This window comes from Triticum urartu, chromosome 7A (assembly GCF_056163025.1).
Source record: "Triticum urartu cultivar PI428250 chromosome 7A, HENAU_Tu73, whole genome shotgun sequence".
In the NCBI taxonomy this organism is placed as follows: domain Eukaryota; kingdom Viridiplantae; phylum Streptophyta; class Magnoliopsida; order Poales; family Poaceae; genus Triticum; species Triticum urartu.
In genome coordinates this window covers 710,673,775-710,700,686 of record NC_141879.1, presented here as the reverse complement: position 1 = coordinate 710,700,686, position 26,912 = coordinate 710,673,775, and the positions used below count along the sequence as shown (strand labels likewise).

General features: G+C 44.6%; 1 pseudogene across 1 annotated transcript; it reads right to left on the bottom strand.

The window, feature by feature from the left end:
• Positions 1 to 1,949: 1,949 nt before the first annotated feature.
• On the bottom strand, positions 1,950 to 26,037 carry LOC125523745 (uncharacterized; annotated as a pseudogene). Its single transcript, XR_015610664.1, has 3 exons — positions 25,923 to 26,037; positions 2,498 to 5,536; positions 1,950 to 2,379 (listed from the first exon to the last, which is right to left on the bottom strand). The product of XR_015610664.1 is annotated as an uncharacterized LOC125523745 (transcript).
• Positions 26,038 to 26,912: the final 875 nt, after the last annotated feature.

The following is a 26,912-nucleotide window of genomic DNA, read 5'->3' as shown; positions in this document are numbered from 1 at the left end:
ATAATTTGATTTTTTTAATATTCTGAAAGTTTTTTGAGAATTTTGAATTTATGAAATAAATTCTATAGGAAAAATAAACTTGGAAGGGAAAAAATAATAGGGGGAAGAAGAATAAAAATAGAAGTAAAACACGGAAACAAAGAAAAATGGTCCAGCTAATTATTTGTTGTCATGTGCGAAGCTCCGACTATTTGTCGCCTTGTGCAGAAAATATAATTTTCCCAGCCGCGTGGGCAGAAACATAAATCTGCTGGCTTCGCCGGGCCACAGCACGCGGCCCACGTATGAAATTCTGGAAATCCTTTTTTTCTAGCAGACGAACGCATAAGAATTTAGTACCACCTCACATAGAAAACGTTTCTTTTCGGCGGTGAACAGATGAAAAAATTGACGAAACACACCTTACTTTATTAATAAAAAAAATAAAAAGGTATAGATATAGGGGGTGGAGCACCCAGGTGGCCCAAATCCTCTCCCGCCAAATCTAAGCCTAGTGCCTTTGAGATGATACTCGGCTTTTGTAAACCTATTTTTAAAGCAAAAATGACTTTCTAATATTTTGCATTGTATTTATATTTACTTATTGCATTTTATTTCTTTCCCCTCTTACTCACCCATTCTCTCTAGGCTAGTTTTCATAGCCCTTTCGATGCTCAAATTTCCCGATCTCTCTAATTAATTACCGTCAGTTTGTCACTTTAAAGTTGTGGTATTGCCTTTTACTCTTCATCCCCCTAGTTTACCCTCATTAGGATCACATGCAAAAGTATAAGTTGTTTCGACCATTATTAACGTGATTTGATGAATCCCTTGTTTGGTAAACCCAAAAACGTTCACCCCTAGCTTTTCCTTGAAAGGGGTATTCCATATGTACTATCCTCTTTCTGTGTTAAATTTTTCTACAGAAGCATACCTTTCTGAAGGCCTAGTCAAAAAGTTGTGCGAAACCTCAATTGGTAAGAGGACGTGACCTCGGGCTCGGAAGTTGAGGTCACCTTCTCGGTTCATGAGATCATGGCGGTCATCACCTCATGGACCAAACCCACCCTCGCCTACCTGCTACGCAAGGAATTTTCCAAGGACCATGCGAAGTCACGCCAGAATATCTGACGTGCTGCCGCTTACGCGGTGCATGAGGGAGAGTTGTACAAGCGCAGCGTCACTTGAATCTTCCGGCGTTGTATTTCTCCCGAGGAGGTATGACAAATCTTACACGATATCCATGCCAGAAGTTGCGGTCACCATCGGGCTCCTCGAACCCTGGTGAGCAAGGTTTACCGTATGGACTTTTATTGGCCCACGATTTGGGGAGACGATGTTGATTTGGTCAACAAGTGCGTCAGTTGTCAGCTATTCGCTAAAGCCAACCACTTATCGGCGATGGCTCTCAAGACAATTCCGATAAGTTGGCCATTCGCACCTGGGGGCTGAACATGGCCAGAACACTTCATAAGGATGAATCTAGTAATAAGTACCTGCTCGTCATTGTTGACAAGTTTACAATATGGATCGAGGCTGAGCCGGTTGCCACGCATGTTGCCGAGCCAGTTATCAAATTCCTGTCCGGTCTAATTCACCGTTACACATTGCCCCGCAGCATCATCACGGATAATGGGTCCAATGCCACCTCGGGCATGGTCCAGGACTGGTGCATTGAACACAATATTAAACTGGACTACACTTTCATGTACCACCCGCAGACTAATGGATTGTTCGAATGTGCCAAATCCTTGGTGGCATCAAGCCAAGGTTGGTCAGATGCTTAGAAAAGGCTGACAAAAGCGGGTGGAGGAGCTCAACTTCGTCCTATAGTGATAGGATGCTTGCTCAACATACTATAGTGGACAACAACCAACAATCAGAACTGATGCAAACCACACAACAACTCATCACAATAGTATAAGATATGTTGTTTGATCAACAAAACATACATCAAACCGAGCTGAATTTAAGGTTCATCTGTCACACACTCACATGCCACACGCATTGGGTTGACGCGCACCGATGCGCACACACACTCTTATTACAAACAGTGTCATCAAACCAAGACAAACCAGCTGGGTTGTGAATGCCACACCCAATCCATGGAAAGCCAACACTACTCCAAGTAGTAACACAAGACACCAACCCAATCCAGCATATACGAAGATGAAGACAGCTCGGTGAGAAGGAAACACACCATTTATTTGCCGTGCAAGCAGCAGAGGCGGCGGCGGCACAAACACACTTATTTGAAAAACGCACATGCAACTGGAGAAACACCCGAGAGCCGTGAGATGAGGACTTTTAGCAGCAATAAATTGATGCTTCGCGTAAGCCACAACCTCCTTGCGCCATGGAGGAACACACATCGGAGTAGCGCAACAACAGATTAATTACCTAAGAAACGGAGAACAAAAAAGCAGATATATTACTACTCACTAGTGAACATTTGACGTAGAAAAAACATTATTTATCCACATGTGTATCGCATACAAGAAACCAATGTGCGACAAACCTTAGATAGGAGGCCCTCAGGAGGGTCTTCTTGTAGTAGGCCGAGTGGTGTGTTTTGAAGAGCGACGGGTGATGTCCGGCATCCAGGCCATCCCACTCGAGGTTGTCCCACAAGTCCTTCTTGCAGTCCACCAGCGGCTTAGGACCTTCACATGCTACAGCAGGAAGACGCCTGAGAGCCCAGCAGTCCCTGATGCCGACCATCTGCAACGCTGGTGTAGTCAGTCTGGCCTCACATGTCTGCTCCAGCTTGTGAAGATGGTGTAGCTTGATGTCCTTCAGGTTCTTAAATGTGACACCAGATGCTATGCTCTCAGGATACTTGTCGTCCAATGGGAAAACATGTTGGAGGTTACTGCAGTATGCGATCTGGAGGGTCTCCAAGTTAGGCAAAGTGAAGGAAATGGGGAGGACGAACACCAGCCTGGGGCAATGGTATATGTATATGTGCTATAGTTGTTGGAAACAACGAGTACTATCCCGAGAATTAATGCCTCTACCCCATATGCAATAGGCCAACAGAAGATCAGAAGCTGAAAATGTCCTTATACTTGCAAACCTGGCATCTCCATACCTATAACGAAACAGAGAGTGTAGCTTGGAACACCTCTCAACATGACACCATTTTAGTTTTGTCCACAACCAAAAATTCGTTGGAGGGATAGCAGTGATGGAGGAATTGTCATGCACATGCAACGATTCGACAGTTCCTGTGAAATCTTGGAAACCCCCTTCATGTTGCATCCTCTCTAAATTATAGCTTCCTTCACCAATCTCGACATGTACATTCAAAGTTTGAAGCGGTCGACAGTTCCACACCAAAGAAGGGCATGCTACATCTTTAGCAAGAGTAGTATCACTATATGGTAAAAATGGCCTTGTTGATACCAAACCCTGCCGGGTAGATCCAATCTCCTTGATACTTTTGGTGATGTTCGCTTGGCTACGGCTCATACAAGAGATAAGGAGGTACACCTTGGAGACAGAATTTTGTGATCGGCTATTGAGCCCCTCTGAGAATGACCAAATGAACCTTCCATCCGTAAAAACAATATGTGCTTGAAAGCCAAAGAATCCCTGTTCTCCACAGTAAACCACTGATCTTTTAGTCCCTTGAGTGTCCACATGTAGAACTTCCAGTCTAGGTGATCCTTGCCATATTAAGGCTACGGAGCCCCACACAGCCCAGTAGGAATAGCTTCTTGAGTTTCGGGACATCCATTGCATGGAGGTCAATTATTTTAATGGCTGTACCAGAGAGGTCCAGTTCCTCCAGATTTGGCAGTCCACGAAGGAATATGTTATGCAATTGACCACAACCGTGTAGGGAGATCTTTGTCACCTTGACTATTTCAACAGGAGCTAAAGGAGACTTGAGGCGCAATTCCTTTTGTGGCAGGTGTATGGAATGTGTCCAATTCTCTGCTGGGCCATAACCATCGAAGCTAAAACTTTCAAGCAGTGGAGGAGCTCCTTCCAGTCCAACATGCTTCAAGCTAGAACAACCATCAATAACAAGCATCTTCAGACTTTTTGCAGACGACAATGTCGGCAATGATTCCATGTGAGTGTTGCCAGATAAGTCAAGGAGCTCCAGATTCATCATATCCACAGAATAACAATTGTCCACCATAACCACATCTGAAGATTCGGTCAACCGGAGCTTATGAAGCTTCTGTAGCTTCTTCCATGCATGACTTATAGCCTTCCATAAGACTCCCTTTGTATTCAGCTCTCTGAGATTGATCATCAGTTCAATCATCTGAGGCAACAAAACAAAATCTGTGAAACGTAAATCAAACACCAACAGGTTTGGAAAACTTGGCCCTCCACTTTGCTCCTTCCCTGTGTTTGCACAATGGTCAAGCCAAAGGAATCTTAGGTTGTGGCAGCACTGAAAAGGAGGGGATGCAAAATCAAAGCAACAATTGCAGAGTTTTAACACACGGAGGTTGCTGCTGGCCAGTTGAAACAAATCATTATGTACATATACTGGATCATCCCCCTGGCAAGTTAGGAAATATGATGATGCACTTCCAGGAACATAAGAGATATCATCTGCTGTTAGTTTGTTAAAGGTCACTGAATACCAACCTTCATAAGATTTTTTTTGTCCATAAAAATCTGATGCCAAAGCCATACATCTTGTTTCATCTGAAAAATAGCCACTTGATTTTTCTGAATAATAGCCAAATTGCGTTATCACTCCATACAATGCATTACCGATCTCCCATGCTCTATCCTCAAGGATTCCATCACATATCCAGTAGTTGCAAGCATGAGTAGCCCAACCATAGTCAACACCGATAGAGTTTTTAGGTAGCTGTGCTGTCAAGAAGAATGAGTACAGGAAGCAATCCAAAACTATTTCTGGGTTGATGCCATCCATACAAGTGTCACCAATCACTCCGACAGCTTCTTCGTGCAGTATATTATGTATTTGTTTTATGCCTTCATTCTGATAGAGACTGATAAAAATATCATTACTAGCAGAAGGGGACATCAACTTGCTTTCTCTCATGTTGACCAGAAATCTTCCACAATTGGTCCATAATAATATACCTTTACCGAAAATAGGAATGCCACATTCTATCAGATCAATATCTTCAACTCCTCCATAATCAATAATCATCAAAAATCTTTCATCTCTTATAGAATTATTAATCAAACTTCCGATCCCAGACACCTCTTTTCTATTGCTGTTGTGTACCCCTCTGAAATCATCATCTTCATCCTGCTTATCAAATATGGGCATTTCATGGTGGAGGTTCAACTTCTCTGCAATTGCCCTCTGCATGGTCCTTTTGTTTATACACTGTGAGCAGCCCACGTAGACAACTCTGTCAAAATGCTTTAACTTGTTGAAATCATCACATATCATGGAGTTTACGAGTTTGGCTGTAGCTCTGAGGACGCCAGATGCTCCCATACCCTTGCCCCAGCCATAACTGGTGAATACTTCAGGTTTGCCTTCAGCAGTACCGTTGTTGTGCAAAAGATCAACCAATTGTTTGACAGCGTCATCAAAGTCCTTTACAACCTGTAGTAGTTAAATGCTATTATATATGATTAACACAATGCATATATTGGTACTATAATTTCAATTAGAGCCTGTTTGGTAACCACTCGGGCAGGGGAATCGGAGTTTCCACAAGGGTGTTTGTGGAGGGATTAGACATTGTAGAGTTTTACTCCCATCCCTTGTTTGGTATATGATGGAATTAGTGTGGGATAAAACTCTGCCCACAGATTAACAGGGTACCCCTTTGGAAGAAATGGGTGGGAATTGGCTTCCTCAACTCACATTTCCCTTCACACTTAAACTTCCATTCCCTCTAAACAAAAAGTGGACTTTTAATCTCATCACCCCTCAACTCTCATTCCCCATCTCTAATTCCCCTGAACCAAACATGCTATTAGTACTCCCTCCTGTAGAAGTATAAATGTAGAGATAAGGAGAGATAGAGATAGACTTAGCTTAAACACGTAATATCTTGCCTTGTACTCCAAGACTTTTCTATGTTGTACTCTATATATACCCCTGCAAGGATCAGAACAATAGAAAATACAATATTCATCCATCCTATAATTTTTCTAGATGGTATCAGAGCGGTTTGTCCCACGATGCCGATCCTAGGACCTTCAATCACTTCCGCAACGCACCCACCCCAGGGAGATTAATCTCCTCTCCCCGAGGGCGCGACACCCGATCTAGTCAAACATTAGATTGGTTCTGTAAGTGCATCTAGTGCCCCTTAGTGATTTTGGTGTATTGAAGACTTATAGGTTAAGGGACTGATGCGTTTGTGAGTGTACACAGGTCTATAAGTCTCTGAGAAGTTTGATATTTACAGAGAAAGTCGACCCCTAAAAATGAAGTTTTTCGACTGAAGACTTTGGATTTCTGAAGACTTTCTGAAGACTTTGAAACTGAAGAAATTGGTGTGATCTTGAAGACTTGGTATTCATTCGAGGAACATGAAGCATGAAGATTTTTGTTTTCGTAGTTTCATTTTCTATTTCTTCAGTCATATGAAGCACCGTACTGTTAAAGGGGGTCGAGGAAATACTAAGGAAAAGTTTCCAAGTGATGCTCAACTCAAAATCCTACACCTACCAATCCCTTCGAGTGAAGCCATTGGAAATCTCATACAGTTCAGTCAATTTCTTTAGTGACAGAGACGAAGCTCTTCTGGTCTCTAAGGAATTTGTTCTGGCTGAGGAGTTGGGAATTTGCCAGTGCGGATTGCCTACAAGTGAGGAATATGATAGCCCTGAGGAATTTGTTAGTCAAATTTCCGACCGTTGCTATGCTACACGCCAGCTGTCCCAAAATATCCTTCCACCTAACGGTCATATCATTGAAGGGAATTTATGTCTTATCATGTCGGGCTGCTCCCTAGGCTATAAATAGCCTCCCCCTACAACCACTAGCTGGTTGGCTGCTCCAAGAGAAACTGACACTTGTCATTTGAGAGCATCCCGTCATTCGAGGACTTTGAGCAAAAATCATCAAGTGAGGAAAAAACCCAAACCCAAACACCTTTAAACCCAAAGTGATTAAGCATCACTTAAGAGATTGATCCTGCGTGGATCCGACGCTTGTTACATTTGAAGACTGTGCATCTTCCAAACGGTTAGACGTCATGGTCTAGAGCATCAAAGAGAAAATTGTGGATTGACGAGTGACCGAGTCTGTGAAGGTTTGGAAGTCACCTGAAGACTTACCATGAGTGATTGGGCGAGGTCTGTGTGACCTTAGCTCAAGGGGAATACGGTGAGGACTGAGTGTTCTGGACTGCGTGTTCAGGGCTGGGTGTCCGGGACTGTGTGTCCTCAGGTTTGAATACCTAGCCGCCCTAACCAGACGTACAACTGTTACAGCAGTTGGAACTGTTCTACCAAATCATTGTCTTCACCGAGCTAACTGGTTCCATTTCCTCAACCCTTTCATTTCCTCATTTCTGTGTTGTGTTCTTGTTCATATCTGTTTGAAGACTTTGACTGAAGACTTTCTCTATTTCCTCAGTTCAATTTCTTCAGTCTGTTTGTCTTCATTCTGTTTATCATGTGTTTACGCTTTCTGTACTCTGTGCTTGTTTTAATTTCATCATGATGACCATGCTTATGTTATGTTATGTTTGCATTTGAGTACTTATTCCGCTGCAAGTAGTTCTTCACTCAGGAATTTCTTCATCCTGAAATTTCTCAGTGAAGAATTCATAAAAATCGCCTATTCACCCCCCTCTAGTCGACTTAACGCACTTTCAATTGGTATTAGAGCAAGGTACTCCATTGTTGTGTGTGATTTTGATTTAACCGTCTGGAGTTTTAGTTATGTCGACCGCATGTATGATCAAGGTTTCTGCTGGGTGTCCTAACTTCGATGGGACAGACTACCCCTACTGGAAGAATAAGATGCACATGCATCTTGAGGAAATTGACAACGATCTCTGGTACGTTGTGGAGAATGGCGTTCCCTCTGTCACTCCCACCATCAACGCTGTTGATGTGAAGAGATTCAAGCAACTCGACTCTCAAGCAAAGAACATCATATGTGGCCATCTGAGCAAAGGGTAGTATGGTAGAGTGAGTGCTTTGGAAATAGCAAATCTTATCCCGGACAGGCTGTCCAAGGTAAATGAAGGAGCCTCAACACAGCATGACTCTCGAGTCGACGTTCTTTGCAATATTTTCAACCGCTTCAAAAGACTCGACAATGAAAATGTTCAGCAAACCTTCGATCGCCTCACTGACATCTCAAATGAGCTACAAGCACTTTGTGTCACTGACATCACCGACCATGAGGTGGTGAAGAAATTGCTAAGATCGCTTGATTCCTCATTTGATACTTTGGCATTGATGATACAAGAACGTGGAGACTATAAGTCACTTGATCCTGTTGATATCCTCGAGAGGCTAAACACTCATGAGTTCCAGCTTGCTGAGAAGAGAGATCTCTATGGACCAAGCTATGGCAGACCATGAGCTCTGAAGGCCAAGGCAGTTTCTGAATCAGAAGGTGAAGATTCTGGTAGCAGCCTTGGTGACTCTGAAGAACTAAGCCAGGAGCTAGCAATGCTCGTGAGGAAATTCCAGAAGTTCTTAAGACGTGGTCGTTTTGGAAAATCCTCAAGAAGTGGTGACTTAAGATCAGATTCCTCATCCCATGATTACAAGAAGAAACTCTGTCACAAATGCAAGAAACCCGGTCACTACATTCAAGATTGTCCTTAGTGGGAAAAGGAATTAAAGAAGAAGAAGTGCAAGCATTACAGTTCTGAGGATTCAAAGAAGAAGAAGAAATCTTCAAAGTTCTCTTCATCAAAACCTTCAAGATCTTCATCTCACAAGAAGAGCATCTCCAAGAAGGCTCGGGCATTCATTGGCAAGGAAATGGACTCCGAGGCTGAATCTGAGGAAAATGAGGAAGAGGAGGAATCTGAGGAGTCAGACTCTGGTGTGGCGAGCCTAGCCCTCACTGCCGCATTCGTCAGCAAGTCCATCTTCAACTCTGAGGAAAAGGACCTCTCCAACACCACTGACGACGGCGATGATGACTACTCTCCCACCTATTGCTTCATGACAAAATGTGCAAAGGTACTCAAATATCCCTCCTCTAAATCAAGTGAGGATGAATCTGATGAAAACCTTAAACCCAGCTATTATAAACTTGTAAAGATTGCTGTGAAACTGCAAAAGGCTCTGGAAAAGGTTCAAAACATGCTAGATAAAAGCGATGATATGTTGGGCGAGGAAATGGATCACACTAAAATTTTGACTGAAAATCTTCAGAGACTTCAGTCCAAGTTTGACAATCTTCAAGGTCATCATGACACTCTCCTATCTGATCATGAGAAGCTTTCTTATGAATTTCTTCAAAGGAAGCAAGATCTTGAGCAGTTAAGAGTGAGTTATGAAGATCTTCAGAAGGAGCATGATTCATTACTTGCTCAACAAATCAGTGCTACTCAGGAAGAATTTATTCCTCCATGTTTGAAGTGCATTGAACGTGAATCTTCTAATTCTTCACCTGAATGCTCAAATACTTCCATTGCTGCAAATTCTTCAACTGCCTCTGCTATCACTAATTCCTCATCTGAGGACATTGCTAGTATCACTGATGATGCAGGGCTGAAGGAATTGTATATGTCAGGCATGTACAAAAGCCTCAAAGGGCATCCGACTCTTTGTGATGTGCTTAAAAAGCAGATCCTCAACAGGAACCCTATGAAAGAGGGTATTGCCTTTGAGAGGAAACTTAATATTGATGGGATCTACTCGAAACCTGAGCAATATCCCAAAACCTCATGGGTTGCTGCAAAGGGACCTTCAGTGGATCCATCTAATCTATCTGGCTTTACATGTGAATCTTCATATTCTTCTGATGAGTCAATTGACTCCAACTATAAACTGTTCAAAAATCAGAATGGTGAAGTATTTGCTAGATATGTTGGCACTAACTGCAGGAACGGTTCTCCTATGAAGAAAATCTAGGTTCCCAAAAGGTGCCTTGAAAGTCTTCAGGTGAATGTCATCATGACACCACCTGTGAAGAATAGGAACCCCATATCAAATTCTTCATATGGACCAAATTCTTCATATGGATCCAAGTCCTCTTACGGACCAAATTCCTCATGTGGATCAAATTCCTCAAAAGGATCAAAGTCCTCATATAAACATCATCGTGCTAACCCATCTGTTTCACAGGGAAGATCTAAGGATTATGAATATGTGCATTATTCTTCAAATCATTATGTTCATAAATTCTCGAAGAATTTCTCTGCTTACTCTTATGCTTACCCTAATCCCTCTTATGTGAAACAAAGTGGATTGGCATCTATGCCACCTTTCTCTTATGGAGCTCGCAGAATGATGAACTCTTTGCCACCCCTTCAGATGTGGGTGGTGAAAAAAAAAGAACTAATCTCTTATGCAGGGTCAGGTCTCCAGACGAACTTAATCGTTTGAAGAATTTGCTGGAGACCTGAATATGCTTGAAAGGACGCAAGCTAATCATGAAAAAATGAATTTTCATTTCTCACGTCATCGTACTGCTTTTATCTGTTCTATTGCTTGATGAAATTGATCTAATGAAATTGATATCATATTCTTCACTTATGAAGTATATGAGTTCGTAAGTTGCACTAATTCATCTGCAGATGATCAACCCAAAGCCACTGAGTGGGTCCTCGATAGTGCATGTACAAATCACATGACTGGTGATAGGAGCTTATTGATGGACTCTGTATTATCTACATCACATCTAAAGCATATCACCTACACTGACAAAGGCAAAAGTAAGGACCACAACCTGCTACATGTCTACTTGCAAAAGCTTTAGAAGGCTGGCTATGGCATCGACTACTTGGTCATGCTGGGATGAGGAACTTGCACACGCTCGCAAAGAAGCATGTCATTGGCATCGAGGGTGTAAAATTCCTCAAGGACCATTTGTGTGGAGCTTGTGAAGCCGGAAAGATGACCAAGGCCAAGCATCCCTCAAAGACCATCATGACTACCACTCGTCCATTTGAATTGCCTCACATGGATCTCTTTGGCCCTACTCACTATGCCGCATTTACTAATGTTGCATCTTTATATGGTTTTGTCATTGTTGATGATTATTCTCGATACACATGGGTGCATATCATCACTTACAAAACTGAAGTGCAGGAAGTCTTCAGACGATTTTCCTTGAGGGCTTCAACCAACTTTGGTGTGAAGATCAAGCACATTAGATGTGACAATGGAACTGAGTTCAAGAACATTGGTCTTGATGACTATCTTAATGAACTTGGTATCACTCATGAGTTATCTTCTCCTTATACTCCTTAGCAGAATGGCGTCGTGGAGTGCAAGAACATGACTCTTGTTGAGATGACTCACACTATGCTTGATGAGTACAAGACGCCTACTCGCTTCTGGCCTGAGGCAATTGATACTGCGTGCCACATCATCAACAGGGTATATCTTTACAAATTCTTCAAGAAGACTGCATATGAACTTATCACTGACAAGAAACCCAATGTGAGTTATTTCAAAGTCTTCGGTGCTAAATGCTGGATTAGAGATCCTCATCATAGTTCTAAATTTGCACCGAAAGCACATGAAGGTTTTATACTCCGTTATGGTAAGGACTCGCACACCTACAGAGTCTTCAACACCTATCACCACAAGGTTGTTGAAACTGTAGATGTGCGGTTCGATAAAACTAATGGCTCGCAAAGAGAGCACTTACCTCCTGTGACAGATGAAATACCTCCTGAGGAATCCATCAAGTTCAAGGCTACTAAGGATGTCATTCCTACCGAAGAATCTGCTGAAGAAGTTGTTCCGGAACGTGAAGAACGTCATGTTAATGCACCTGAGGAAAATGGTGCTGAAGAAAATGCTGATCACATTCCTCAACGACAACCAGCTCATCCTCGCGTTGCAAATGAAGTGCAGATTGAGAAAATCATCAGCGACATCAACATTCCAGGTCCTCTCACACGCCCAAGAGCTTCACATTTATCTAACTTTTGTGGGAACTTTGCTTTTGTCTCTATCACAGAGCCCACTAAGATAGATGAAGTATTTCAGGAGCCTGAGTGGATTCGAGCTATGCAAGAGGAATTACATCAATTCGAGCTCAACAACGTGTGGGAACTGGTCAAACGTCCAGATCCCCGCAAGCACAATATGATTGGCACAAAGTGGATCTACCGCAACAAGCAAGATGAAAATGGCCTTGTGGTGAGGAATAAGGCACGACTTGTTGCTCAAGGCTACACACAGGTCGAAGGAATTGATTTCGATGAAACTTTTGCACTTGTTGCTAGACTTGAAGCTATTCGCATATTACTTGCTTATGCTAATCATCATGATATCATCTTATATCAAATGGATGTGAAAAGTGCATTCCTCAATGGTAAGCTTGAGGAAGAAGTATATGTTGCTCAACCCCCAGGTTTTGAAGATCCAAAGCATCCCGACAAAGTCTTCAGACTCAATAAGGCCCTCTATGGCCTCAAGCAGGCCCCTCAGGCGTGGTATGATACTTTGAAGGAATTTCTCATGAAGAAAGGCTTCAAACCCGGTTCACTTGACCCAACTCTTTTCACTAAATCTTATGATGGTGAATTGTTTGTGTGCCAAATATATGTTGATGATATCATTTTCGGCTGTACTGACCAACATTACAGTGGTGAATTTGCCTATATGATGAGTGAATAATATCAAATGTCTATGATGGGAGAATTGAAATTCTTCTTAGGTCTTAAGATTCGTCAACGACACAATGGCATATTCATATCTCGGGAGAAATTCCTCAATGGTGTACTGAGGAAATTCGACATGCAATATTGCAAAGGAGTCAAAATCCCTATGCCCACAAATGGCCATCTATGCACTGATGAAAATGGTATTGACTTCGATCAAAAGGTATACCGATCCATGATTGGCCCTTTATTGTATTTATGTGCATCTAGGTCAGATATTATGCTTAGTGTTTGCATGTGTGCTCGATTTCAAGATACACCGAAGGAATCACACCATAAGGCTGTGAAGCATATTCTTCGATATCTAGCTCACACACCAACACTTGGATTATGGTATCCCAAGGGCTCGGCTTTTGATCTCATTGGATATTCAGACTCTGACTATGCTGGTGATCGTGTGGACCGCAAGTCAACATTTGGGACATGCCATTTCCTCAGACGATCCTTGGTCTGTTGGTCCTTGAAGAAACAGAACTGCGTATCACTGTCTACTGCTGAAGCTGAGTACATTGCTGCTGGTTCTTGCTGTGCTCAATTGCTATGGATGAAGCAAACCCTTAAGGACTACGGCGTCAACATGAAGAATGTGCCTCTCTAATGTGACAATGAGAGTGCCAAAAGATTACTCATAACCTAGTTCAGCACTCGAAGACAAAGCACATTCAGATTCGTCATCATTTTCTTCATGATCATGTGTTGAAGGGCGACATCTCTATTTAACATGTGAAGACTGAAGAACAGCTAGCCGATATCTTCACTAAGCCCTTGGATGAGAAAAGATTTAGCAAGGTGAGGTGTGAGCTAAATATCTTAGAATTTTTGAATGTCCTTTGAAAAGGACACACATCCTAACACTTATGCACAATTGATGACTTAGATGTGCAACACACGAAGTAACTTTTTTTCAATCAATGAAGACTAACCCTCTAAGTGTGAAGAAATTAATAAAGAATTTGATTCTTAGAACCCTACGACAATTGTACGTGGTGTCTGAAATCATCATTCTTATACGGTGGATCACGTCACCACCAAAAGTTGAAAATCCTCAATCTGAGTTTTCCTCATTGAAATTCCTCAGTTGTTCTTTTTTTCTTCAACTTTGCATTGTCTTTCATTCTTTCAATGAGGAAAACTCAGATTGAGGATTTTTACATCATTCACTTATTGCTATTTCTTCAAGTAGCTTGTTATGTTAAGTGAACGTGATCGGACCCTTCCCCCTCTATGCTAAACTCAACCCAGTCTATTCAAAAATTCTTCATGCGTGTTCTATTTGAAACTCGTTCAAAATCTTCACTGTGTCCTTGTCAGCTGAAGAAATTGCGAACGGAACTTTAAACTTATCTTATCTAAATTTTCAGCTTTTGCCGCTCAAACCGTTACACATTCCACGATAATACTTATCTATTCACCCACGATCTCACACGATCTCCACCTCACAGTACCTAGGTGACACATGTCACGCGAATGAGAAGGGTCAGGGGCACGTTCGTCCAATTTCTTCGGGCGAGCAATTTTTCACTTCGGCTATAAATACCCCCTCCCCTTCCTCACTTCGTTCTTTTACTCCGCTCGATCTCACTCCCTCGCTCGAGCTGTCAAACCCTAGCGCTGCCGCTACTTCCATCATCGCCGGTGAGGAAGAGCTTCACTGCCTCGACCTCGTCGCCGTCGTACTCGCGCCGGCTGCGGATTTCTTCACTCCGCCGCCGCCGTAGCTGTCTTTCTCTGCCAAGTTACGGCGTGGAAGATCTGAACTGACGAGCTTCTAAATCTACACTTCACAGTTCGTCGTGTTCTTCGTCAAGGGTAATTAAAAAGTACTTTTAGTGCCCTTGTTGATTCTGATGTTTTCTTCAAATCTTCAAAAGGTGTTTATTCCTCAACTCTTCACACACTAAACACCTCACATATCATCGATTCTTGATCTGTTTCTCTAAGCAACATTTTTCTTTAAGGTTCCTCAATTGTGTGGATTTTCAAATCTGTACAGCTCTGAAACCTAAGTCAAAGAACGCTTAGTGAAATTCCTCAAGACTCATCCGGTAAAATTCCTCAAACTTGTTAGTTTTGCAAAAACTTCTCAGAACGCATATGACCTCTCCAAATTCTTCGCACCTATACTCTGTTCATAGGTACACATGCCCACTGCTGAATCTCTAGGTTCTCATCAACTTAACTCATTTGCAGCGTTCCTCGAAGAAAAGTTGCATACCTCTTCAGAGAACTCAATAGTTCAAAACCCTCAGCTGAAGAAAATGGCAGATGGCAAGAAACCTCAGAAGGGAGGAAAGAAGATGGAAGTCAACACAGCTTTTGAGATACCTGATGACATTTACAAGGATTATTGCACTCCTGATGAGGCCACTCATGGAAAGGAAACCAAGAATGAGCGCAAAGTGCACATCCAAAGGATAGAGAGGAGATGGGCACATGAATGGAGGGAATATCACTATGTCACTCCAAAATATATGAAGAAATTCACTCTTCACCCTCCTTGCCCAAGACCTCATTGGAACTTGGCCAAGAAGCTGATCCCACTAGTCTCAAGCGCGGTGAGGACTATCCTGATGAATGGGCCAAGCGTTAAGCTAAGTTGGGCAGAGTAGTAAAAGAAGCAGTGAGGAACTTCAATGAAGACTCTGTTGCTGCTGCTGCCACTACTGAGGCCTCTGCTAGCAAGCCGGAGAAGGCCATGCCTAAGAAGCCCGCACACAAGCCCAGTGCCTCTTCTTCTTCAATGCCCTCATGGCCAAGCTCCTCTGTAATGCCCTCACGGCCAACTCCTGCAATGCCCTCACGGCCTATTCCTCAAACCGCCCCAGTTCCTCAAGTTACAAAATCCTCGGCTCCTCCTTCAAAATCCTCAGCACCTGCGCATCTCGCCTCGTGTCAAAGGACAACATGCATCTCTATTGCCTCAGGAGCCTCTGCAAATTCATTAGCTCCACTGCATTCTTCAACTGGCCCCACTCTGCTGAAGACCAAGGCCACTGCTGGACGAGGCACTAGACCAAGTCCTCAAAGGAAGCAGGTCGCCTTCCAAGTACCGTCTGATGATGACGAAGCTGACGATGAAGAACTCGCTGAAATCATCAGAGACAGACAACAGAGGGCCGCTAGAGCCAAAGGCAGTAATGTGACATTGATGCTGGATCCCAAGTTGATCCTAGACTTCATTGACTTGTGGCACAAGGACCCCAACACACCTCTGCCGAAGATGAACCTCACTCCTGGTCAAAGTCATATGCTGACTGCCTTCATTGGCGAAGAAAAATGGAAGTTCGAGAAGGCCAGGCAGCTGAAGAAGGCGCAATACAAGAAGGAGCGCCTTCTGAAGAAAAACATTGTGAAAATGACCACTGATGAACTCATTGCTCCTCAGACTGAGATCAAAAACCTCAGTGATGAATTTGACACGTATCGTGCAGATTGGCTTGGAGCCAAAGTCAGATTGTAAAGTTAACTGAATAGTTCACTACCAGTGTTGCTGCTCCAATGCAACAAGAAATTCCTCAGGCTGATGCATCTGGTCAGCCTACTAAAGAAAATGCCAGCACTGCTGATGATAATCAGGATGCTGAGGAAAATACTAGTACCAGGGCTGATGATTGCATTCCAGCCACTTATGAAACTGCCAGGGCAACCTCTAGTGTTGTACCTGAAGAAATTGCCAGGACAGCTAAAACTTCAACCGCTGTGCCTGAAGAAACTGCTTCTACTAGGGCAACCACATCTGTTGTGCCTGAAGACATGGACCCAATTTCCTTTGCTCCTCTTGCACCTGCACCAAGTCCAATTCTTCCTTCTGCATCAGAAGCTAACAATACCAAGGCTGCGGAGCGTGCAACTGTGAAGAAAAGGAAAGCATCAACTTCATCAAACTCTTCAGCTCCGAAGAATATGAAGAAATTGACCAGCTCGTTTGACAATTCGATTGATGTTGTTCTAGTCTCATGCATGCCATCAAAGGAACCTGTTCCTTTTGATGAAGAATACGTGATCCCAAGCGAATCTGATGAAGACATCCCTTCTGCTGCTTCTTCAGAGCAGTTGGATGAAGAAATTGAAGTGGATGCAATCCCTTCAACCCCGGTTTTTTCATCGCCCATGCCTTAGTTCACTACTGAAGAGGCCGGCGTTGAAGATATAAGTAGAGAGGATGAGGATGTGGACATTGGGTGCACAACGCCAGTACTGAATGATGACTTTTGGGAAAGTCAGCACCCCAATTCTCCTTCGTTCACTCCTCTGCAACAAATTCCTCAGTCCCTAGTGACTACTGAAGTTCAAATGGGTTCTGAAGAACCACACCCCACTCCGTCCATCGCTGAAGAGATTCCAGCCACTAGTGTTGATGACATTGCTGCTGAAGAATTGAAGACCCAGGCTGCCACTGAAGAAGAAACTGAAATTCCTCAGCCTGCGGATCCTGAGATTGCGATTCTTGAGGTTGTGATGCAATTGACTGACACTCCTCACCCCAAGCCAACGGATCATTTCTCAAAGAAGCAAAAATTCAAGGCTGATGACTTCTTCCACGAGCACGTATTCTTCAGGGACTACAACTCTTATGACTCTGCTCGTCTTAGAAGGAAGCGCTTCTGGACTGCCAGCCAAGCAAACTTCTATTATTCGCTGCTTTTCAATAAAGACAAATCTTCGACCATGAGCATATTCCTCACGTGGACATGGAATCACTGCCTTGTTTCGCGTCTGTCTTAAGTGTTCTTCATGATGCTAGGCTGCTCAACTTTTGCACTGACATTGTTGATTGGAATGAAGAACTAATTCTTCAGTTCTATGCAACGCTGCACATCTCCGGAGATGCTGAAGATGTGAACTCTTGGGTATTGGACTGGATGACAGAGAATACTCACTTCAAAGCACCGGCCTCTGAATTGCTTCATGCCCTGCCTGTCAGTCCTCCCCTTGAAGGCGCTTGTTGCATATATAATGAACCTGAACTTACCCCTCACTACATGCAAGTGTTTATGAAGCCGCCGAAGCCCGGTCAAGCCCCAAGGACCAAATTCCTTGTGAAGGAATTATTGTTTGTTCCTCAAATTGTCTGTCGCATTCCGATGAAGACATTGAGTCCAATCAAAGGCCACGATTCAAATGATGAAGAAGTTGTTGGCATCATGAAGAATCTGCTATTCAATATCATACATGGCATTCCTATCAACTACCATGATTTCTTCATGAGAACTCTAGCAAATGTTGTACTCTCTCCTTTTGAGTTGAAGCCTTATGCTCCTTGGATTATGAGATTCCTCAGAATAAGATCTTCACTCAACTACAAGGTTGATTTTCAGAATCATGTCAGGTACTTGCCCCACATTGAAGTCCTTAAGCGGACATATTCCTCATCTAATGAAAAGGGCAAGGCCACTGCAATTATTGATGAAGCATTCGTCCATTGGATGGTCTGTTCCGCAAAGCTGCATCTTACTCCACCAATGATAACTCTGCCACTCATGACTCTGCCACAAATGCTTCAAAGCAAAATCCTCAAGGCACAGCTCCAAGGGTGATGACTGATCATGAGCTTCTCCTCAGTCTTCACCAGAAGGTCGATCACAACCACAAATGGGTTAAGCGTCAGTTTGGTTCTATTCTTTACAACATGACTGCTACACACAATGCAGTGAAGAAAAACCATTACTACCTCCATGAAGTCTTCGGTCGCACCTGGGATGTTCTGTCACATCTGTATGGTGAAGATGATCTGAAGCAAATGAGTTTCAAGCAGGACTTTGAATGGTCTCAGCCGCCACCGGCGAAGAAATTCAAGAAGACTAAAGTTCCTTCCTTGGTAGCCAGCTCATATTCTTCATCACGCGCAACAGATGAACATGAAGACCTGAACGACACTGCGGCATGCCCTACTTCAACAACCGACCCCAACAATGTTGGCGCTCCTTCATCGACTCAGTGATGATATTCTTCAGGGGCGTTCGTCCTCATTTTTCGTCCCTTTTGGTCATTCGATGACAAAGGGGGAGAAATTTGAGTTTAGTCTTCAAGCGGGTCTACTTATATGGGTGTTTTTTCTTCTAAGTTACAACTCTTGTTCTTTTGAAGACTTTGCTGGATCGAGTTGTAAACTTAAACCCGATGGTGGTCTGATACTTTTGATGTGTTCTTCTGCATGCTTATTCCTCATATATGTTAATGCATGCATGCCGAATTACATCAGTCACCATATTTCATCATACATTTCAAATTCTTTATATTATATGTTAAATGCGTGTATGGATTACAAGATATAAGGGGAGATCTCCATGATTATACTATTCAAGTGTGCATTGCTTCAAAAGCTAATTCCTCACTATGCACATCTTCAGGGGAGTTCTTCTATATCTTGCAATCAAATTCCTCAATATCAGCATTTACAATTCATATGTTTATCCCCGTTGAAAATTAACCTATATTGTCATCAATCACCAAAAAGGGGAAGATTGTAAGTGCATCTAGTGCCTCTTAGTGATTTTGGTGTATTGAAGACTTATAGGTTAAGGGACTGATGCGTTTATGAGTGTACATAGGTCTATAAGTCTCTGAGGAGTTTGATATTTACAGAGAAAGTTGACCCCTAAAAATGAAGTTCTTCCACTGAAGACTTTGGATTTTTGAAGACTTTCTGAAGACTTTAAAAGTGAAGAAATTGGTGTGATCTTCAAGACTTGATATTCATTCGAGGAACATGAAGCGTGGAGATTTTTGTTTTCATAGTTTCATTTTCTCTTTCTTGAGTCATAGGAAACATCGTACTATTAAAGGGGGTCGAGGAAATACTAAGGAAAAGTTTCCAAGTGATGATCAACTCAAAATCCTACACCTACCAATCCCTTCGAGTGAAGCCATTGGAAATCTCATACAGTTTAGTCAATTTCTTCAGTGACAGAGATGAAGCTCTTCTGATCTCTGAGGAATTTGTTTTGACTGAGGAGTTAGGAATTCGCCGGTGCGGATTGCCTACAAGTGAGAAACAGGATAGCCCTGAGGAATTTGTTAGTCAAATTTCTGACCGTTGCTGTGCTACGCGCCAGCTGTCGCAAAATATCCTTCCACCTAATGGTCATATCATTGAAGGGCATTTATGTCTTATCATGTCGGGCTGCTCCCTAGGCTATAAATAGCCGCCCTCTATAACCACTAGCTGGTTGGCTACTTCGAAAAAAAACTGACATTTGTCATTTGAGAGCATCTCATCCTCCCAGGACTTTGAGCGAAAATCATTAAGTGAGGAAAAAACCCAAACCCAAACACCTTCAAACCCAAAGTGATTGAGCATCACTGAAGAGATTGATTCTGCGTGGATTCCACGCTTGTTACCTTTGAAGACCGTGTATCTTCCAGATGGTTAGGCGTCATGGTCTAGAGCATCCAAGAGAAAATTGTGGATTGCCGAGTGACCGAGTCTGTGAAGGTTTGTAAGTCACCTGAAGACTTACCACGAGTGATTGGACGAGGTCTGTGTGACCTTAGCTCAAGGGGAATACGGTGAGGACTGAGTGTTCTAGACTGCGTGTTTAGGACTGGGTGTCCTCAGGTTTGAATACCTAGCCATCCTAACCGGACGTACAACTGTCACAGCAGTTGGAACTGGTTTACCAAATCATTGTCTTCACCGAGTTAACTGGTTCTATTTCCTCAATCCTTTCATTTCCTCATTTCTGTGTTGTGTGCTTGTTCATATCTGTTTGAAGACTTTGACTGAAGACTTTCTTTATTTCCTCAGTTCAATTTCTTCAGTTTGTTTGTCTTCATTTTGTTTATCCTGTGTTTATGCTTTCTGTACTCTGTACTTGTTTTCATTTCATCATGATGACCATGCTTATGTTCTGTTATGTTTGCATCTGAATACTTATTCCGCTGCAAGTAGTTTTTCCTTAAGTGAAAAATTCATAAAAATTGCCTATTCACCCCCCCTCTAGTCGACTTAACGCACTTTCAGGTTTTTTAAATTAGTTTAGATCTAAATTTCAAAATTCCTATTAGATCAGAATTTCTTTAGCAACCGAATAAATTTCGACGACCCTCACATCCGGTGAAAAATCATAGGTGACCATCTACACCGCCGGATCCGGTGCCATACTCCGAGCGCCCTGGGCCAGCCGGCAGGTTCGCATCGCCGTCTAGCGCACGGTCGCTGGATGGAGGAACCCGCGCGCACCTGCATCGGCCACTACACGCGCCTCCATCACCGAACCTGCGCGTCCATCGACGTCCCATGCATGCAGCGCCTTCCGAGTTCTTGACATGACCTGCCACGCGATAGATCTGATCGTTCATGGCTAACTACGTCCACGTCCCATACATGCGTGCATGTATAGGCTCCATCTGAGACCAGTACGCGCGTACGGGAGATCTATAACTCCAACACTGACAAGCGACTTCAGGCGGCTTCGATCCCGGCAACACTGGCGCACGACTATTTCGACCGGTAATGCTGGCGCCGTGTCGCTGTGCTTACGTGCATAGCCGTGGACTTCAGCCACGGCCCTTCTGCAGGGTCGACCGGCAACGCAGGCGCCGCACCGCTGTGCTCCGCGGGTAAGGGCTTCAACATCAAGTCGACGTACACGGAGGCGCGGGACTACGGCAACACAGGTGGCTGCTTCGATCCGAACGAGCAGCGCTCACGCGCCTGGACGACAAGTGTTCTGGACGCAGTCACTGATCTACTGCGGCCTCTCCCTCAGAAGGAGACGACGACCCCGGCGGTCAGCAGGCAGCAGTACGCGCGACCGATCGCGGGAGGGCGTAGCTCTCGCAGATTTCGATCTCCTCAGGCTCATGCGTCAGAGTTGATTCCACGAGATTTGCAGCTATCCTAGTGCCGATACGGTGACTACACATCCGCGATCCACTGCATCGAGCGATCTGCACCGACCCTCGGCGCATCATCAAGCTGGACAACTACACCGACCGGTCTGCAGAGACGGAGCCAGGATTTGAATATAGGGGAGGCGAAAGAGATAACTAGCACACACTTTAGTATATATATCGTCTCATATAAAATCACATTGTATATTTTGCAATAGCAAAAATATAATAATTGATTAATGAGAAAATAACACATGTCTTGCAACTGCCGGTGTAAATTCAGCTCTAGAATTACCTATATAATCATACGATTAGCAAGTGTTCAAACTTCAAGGAAATAGTTTGAGAAGTGCAATGTGTTTTATTCTTTCTATCTGTCACCAAGTAAACACATGTAACTACATATGCTGCTAACTAAAGCATTGGGGATTGCCGTATCAGACCAAATTAATAATATGTTAATGTAAAAAAAATACTCCGTTTATACCTCAAGAAACGATCCATTGCTGCCATGGAACATGTCGCGCGCTTATGGCAAGCCGGCAACAGAGATCAGCAACGGCCATTACAGTATCACCGTTTGCTTGAGTTTGGATGCAGAGGAGATATAACGATCACAAATAATAGTGTTTCCTGGTGGTGGCTGATGGCAACAAGGGGGCGGCGGTGGCGATATTAGGAATTTGAGACCAGATCGTGTGAGCTAATTGACACCTTCTATGGTTTGAAAGACAACCTAATCTAATTCTAAAAAATAAAGACTAACCTTTTTCCCCGTTTGGTTGCTCATCCGTGCGGCCGGCCGGCAAGATTACGTTGTTGGATCGACAACGGGGCTTTACTGTCCTCTTTCCTTCTCGACTAAGAGATTTGGTAGAAGATCTAGCAGATGGCCGGCGGCAGGTTCATCGCAGGAGCAGTTTCGTTTTTTTAGCATGTTGGAACCAAGCAATTAGGTTTAGATTAGAGGAGACATGAACGGCTGATCCATGCGTACTGCTTCCTAGCGTGACTCTTCCATGGTGGGCTACTTTCCTTTTTCTCTCTTCCAGGGATTTGGGCCTTTGGCCTGCAATCACATGTGACAACATTGCATGGGCTTTGGCATGGGGGGGGGGGGGGGTGGGGGGCGAAGCACGTCACGGGCAGTTGCCTAGCGAGAAAAATTAGCAACAGACTAATCGCTATTAAGGTAACATGCGATCGTTAGGGGGGGGTCTCGCCCCCCTCGTCCCCCCCTCCCCCCCCCCCCCCCCCCCGAATCCGTCCCTGCCGGTCTGCACTGCATAATCAAGCTGTACGACTACGCCAGGCTACAAGCCAATATACTTCGTCGAGCACGTCTACGGGAAGCGATCTCAACATGCACCATCCACACGCCAGGTCGGTGTGGAACGGAATGCAATCTTCATCGACTTCTCCGGCACGACACGACATCGACACTTCATCGCCACAGGGACGCCTTCAAGCGATGCATCATCGTCGACATGCCGCTGCAACGCCAACGCCGACACTTCATCGCCAAAGTCTTCACCAACATCATCATCGACACACCGTCGCCGCCTCATCCACAAGATGATGGACGACTAGCTTCCTCTGACAGATTTTTCTGCAAGACGCAACCTCGACGACGGTAGGACCGCGTCACGACAACGGCATCGACTGCGTCATCTACGATAACACGACTGCATCGACACGGCATCAGTACAATGACGACCCCTACACAGCCACACGGTTCTGGCAAAATCGATGTGTGCTCGATGGGCTTCTTCCGGTCTTGGCAAAATCAATGGACTCATCGCCGATGACACCCTCTGACATTCACAAGGTGTATCGTCCACGTCTGCAGCTTCGTCATAGCGCATCTTTTTGCGCCTCCGGCTTTGTGCGGCTTCATCATCCGCGGCGACTACATCATCGACCACGACTACCTCGACCACTGCTACATCATGATTGACTACCTCGACATCAACATACAGGGCTACGCTTGTAATTACTCATCGGCAACAACTCTAGTCAACAGCGTCCGCGCCGTCACTAGCGTCCTCGCCACTCCCGCTGTGACTGCGGGAGGGAACATAGGAGACACGAGGAAGGCACCAGAAGTGGACGCAGTCACCGCACTAGGTGCTGACCCATCAGAGACGCAGTTGATGATGGCGCAACGAAGAAGACGACAGAAGAGCAAGACTTTAAATTCAATCGTAATCAGCCGCTCCACTCCCGCTACGACTGAGAGAAAATGTTAGAAGTATAAACGTAGAGATAAGGAGAGATAGAGATAGACTTAGTTTAAACACGTAATATCTTGCCTTGTACTCCAAGCCTTTTCTATGATGTACTTTATATATACCCCTACGAGGGTCAGAATAATACATAATACAATATTCATCCATCCTATAATTTTCCCAGACCTCCGTCGCACAATATAAGACGTTTTTGCAATTGCAAAAACGTCTTATATTGTAGGACATTTTTGCAACAGCTTGCAAAAACGTCTTATATTGTAGGACATTTTTGCAACAGCTTGTAAAAACATCTTATATTGTAGGACTGAGGGAGTAGAATTTTGCATGTAAATGAACTAAAGCAATAAATGTTGCACTATTATGAAAATATGCCCCCGTCCTTTCACCATCATTCAGCGTCTCTCGAGCTACACCATCAACCTCAGCAATTCTGAATTGGTCTGATAGCAAATCTCGGGAACGCGCCGACAACTCTACTTTATCTAGTTTAACTCGCTACCTACCCTCCCCTCCCGAGCCCCCCCTCCCCCCCCCCCCCCGCGTGGGCGACCGGGAGGCCCAGATCCCATCGGTCGGACCTCCCCCACTCCTCCTCCTCCTTCATCGCCGCTGCCCAAGGGCGCGGCTAGGCTAAGCCTTGCCGTCGCCGACGGCGGCGGGGACTCGGGCCCTCTCGCTCGGGTGGGGCTGGCGCGGGATAGCGTCCCCGGGCCGGAGCGTGGCGGGCGGGCCGGTCGCCACGGCGGGTGGTGGCGGCGCATTGGCGACCTCGCTTCCCTGCGGCAAGAGGTCTCGCGATCTGGTGCGTTGCGGCCGCCAGGGACGACGGCGGCGTGACCGGATCGGTTCGCGGCGGCGCGGCCGGATCTATGCCCATGCGTGGGCCTTGATCGCCGGTCTGCCATCGGCATGGTGGTCGGTGTGACTCGTCGGCAGCTGGCCAGATCCGCGGGATTCTACCCTTGTCTGGTCCTTGACAGCGCGGGCAACTCCGGGGGAAACCCTAGATCTCCTTGGGATCGAACGATGGCGACGCTTTTGCGTCGTAGTCCCTCTTTAGGGAATTGTTTTGGAGTTTGCTCCGGTTGAAGGGACCAGCGACGTCGGCGGCGCACGTCTGGTGGAGCAACTGCCGATGAAAATCGCGCCGACTACGGTCATGGCGGACGATGGCGGCGTCTTAGATGTCGTTCCCTTGTTGAGGCATCGTCGTTGCAGTCTGCGTCATCAGGCTCGGGATGCTCTGGGGGAAACCCTAGATCTGGGTCTTCTGGATCGGACGATGATAGCGTTTTATCGCTTTCCCTCCTGGGGGCATCTTTTTGGAGTAAGTGCTGGCTGGGGGGATGGTGGAGCGGTGCTTCATCTCACACATTGATGGCGGCGGATATCGGCGGCATGGCGCTGTGGAGGCTCGGCGTCCGATGCACGGAGATGGACTCGCGCAGGAGGAGGTTGCTGTCCGGCGGCATGGTGACGTCGATGGCAGAGTGGCCAGACAAGGTAGAAGCCTCAATATGATCTGAAGACGGACCTGTGGAAGATGGCGGCGATGACACACGAGTGCGTCTGACCGGATTGTGCCCTAGACCCGGTATGTGGCTCGGTTGGGGCTTTCGAATGAGTTTCGGCTTCCGGCTTTTGATGTTAGGCTTAGGTGAGTGGTTTGGGTAGTGGTCCAACTAGCATCCCTTCATCATTTTGGATATGAGTAGTGGCATATGCTGCCAAGATGGTGGATTCAGACACATTGTTGTAATACTTTGTAAGTTCCTCGAGAATAATCAATAAAGTGACCGTATGCATCTTCCAGATGCAGAGGCCGGGGGTCATCCTTCTTTTTCTAAAAAAAAACTATTATGAAATATAGATAAGGCAAGGCATGCATCTATTTTTAAAGATTAAATCGAGCGGAACTATATATAAGTGTGTAGAAGTGTACTGTGGGTTGCAGCAGACCAAAATTGTATTATTGGTAGTCTAAACATTAGGATGATTGACAAAAGCAACATCGAAACACACAAATATAATTTAACCACTGGTTTATTTCGTGAGGTTAGCTACGGGAAGAGATACGAACCAGGAGGTAGGTGAACTGGGCTCTTCTGAACATATTGAACTTCTCACAGAAAACAAATTTCAGCCGAAGAAAACCAGGATAAACATATCTAATCCATCCGATGCAGATTTCTCCAGCCCCTACAAAAGCAAGATGCCTCTGATCAGATGCTGTGAAAAACATATGACAAGACGAGATTATGGTATATACCGTACAAGATGCGATTGCAGTGCCTCTAGAGCTGGGAGGAAGATCAAGTATAGGAGGCAACTAATTAAGACTTGCAGAGAAAGGAAAAAGTTATTTCAGTAAAACTAGCCCCAGAGCAGAGATGCATATATCACCCAATCATCTTGCTGAAACTAAAAAATATATCACTTGGGGATAGCCGGTGGCAAAGCTTGGGAACATACTGTATTTAGTTCAAGGTAGAGCAGTAAAATTGTGTGGCAGATGGGTACGTGTAAGGGAAGAAGCTTCTGGCATCGACCACCACAAGTTTACATATAATAGAGTAGGTAGTATGTAGTTACAAGATGCAATTGCATTACCTCTAAGAGCGTCGAGTGGAGGAGGAGCGAAGAACACTTGCAGAGGAAAGAAGAGTTACTTTCCAAGAAATCCAGTCCCAGGCAACGTGGAGATATGTGATCACTCGATCATCTTGGTTTAGACAACAGAATTTTTCACCTTGCCATATTGTAGAGCTCTGGAACAGAATGCACTGCAAGAGAGAGAGAGAGCAGACACATACTCCCTCCGTTCCGAATTACTTGTCTTGAATTTGTTTAGATACGGATGTATCTAGACTCATTTTAGTGCTAGATATCTCCATATGTAGACAAATCTAAGGCAAGTAATTCGGAACGGAGGGAGTACATATGTTTCAAAAGAAAGATGGGCGGTGTTGTGGTGATGCTACGAGCTGCTTTAGGCATCTTCCGTTGCTTTCCTTTTGCCAAAGCATCCATGGTTCCTTGCTTGCCCTTGCAGACAACGCCACCGCCGATC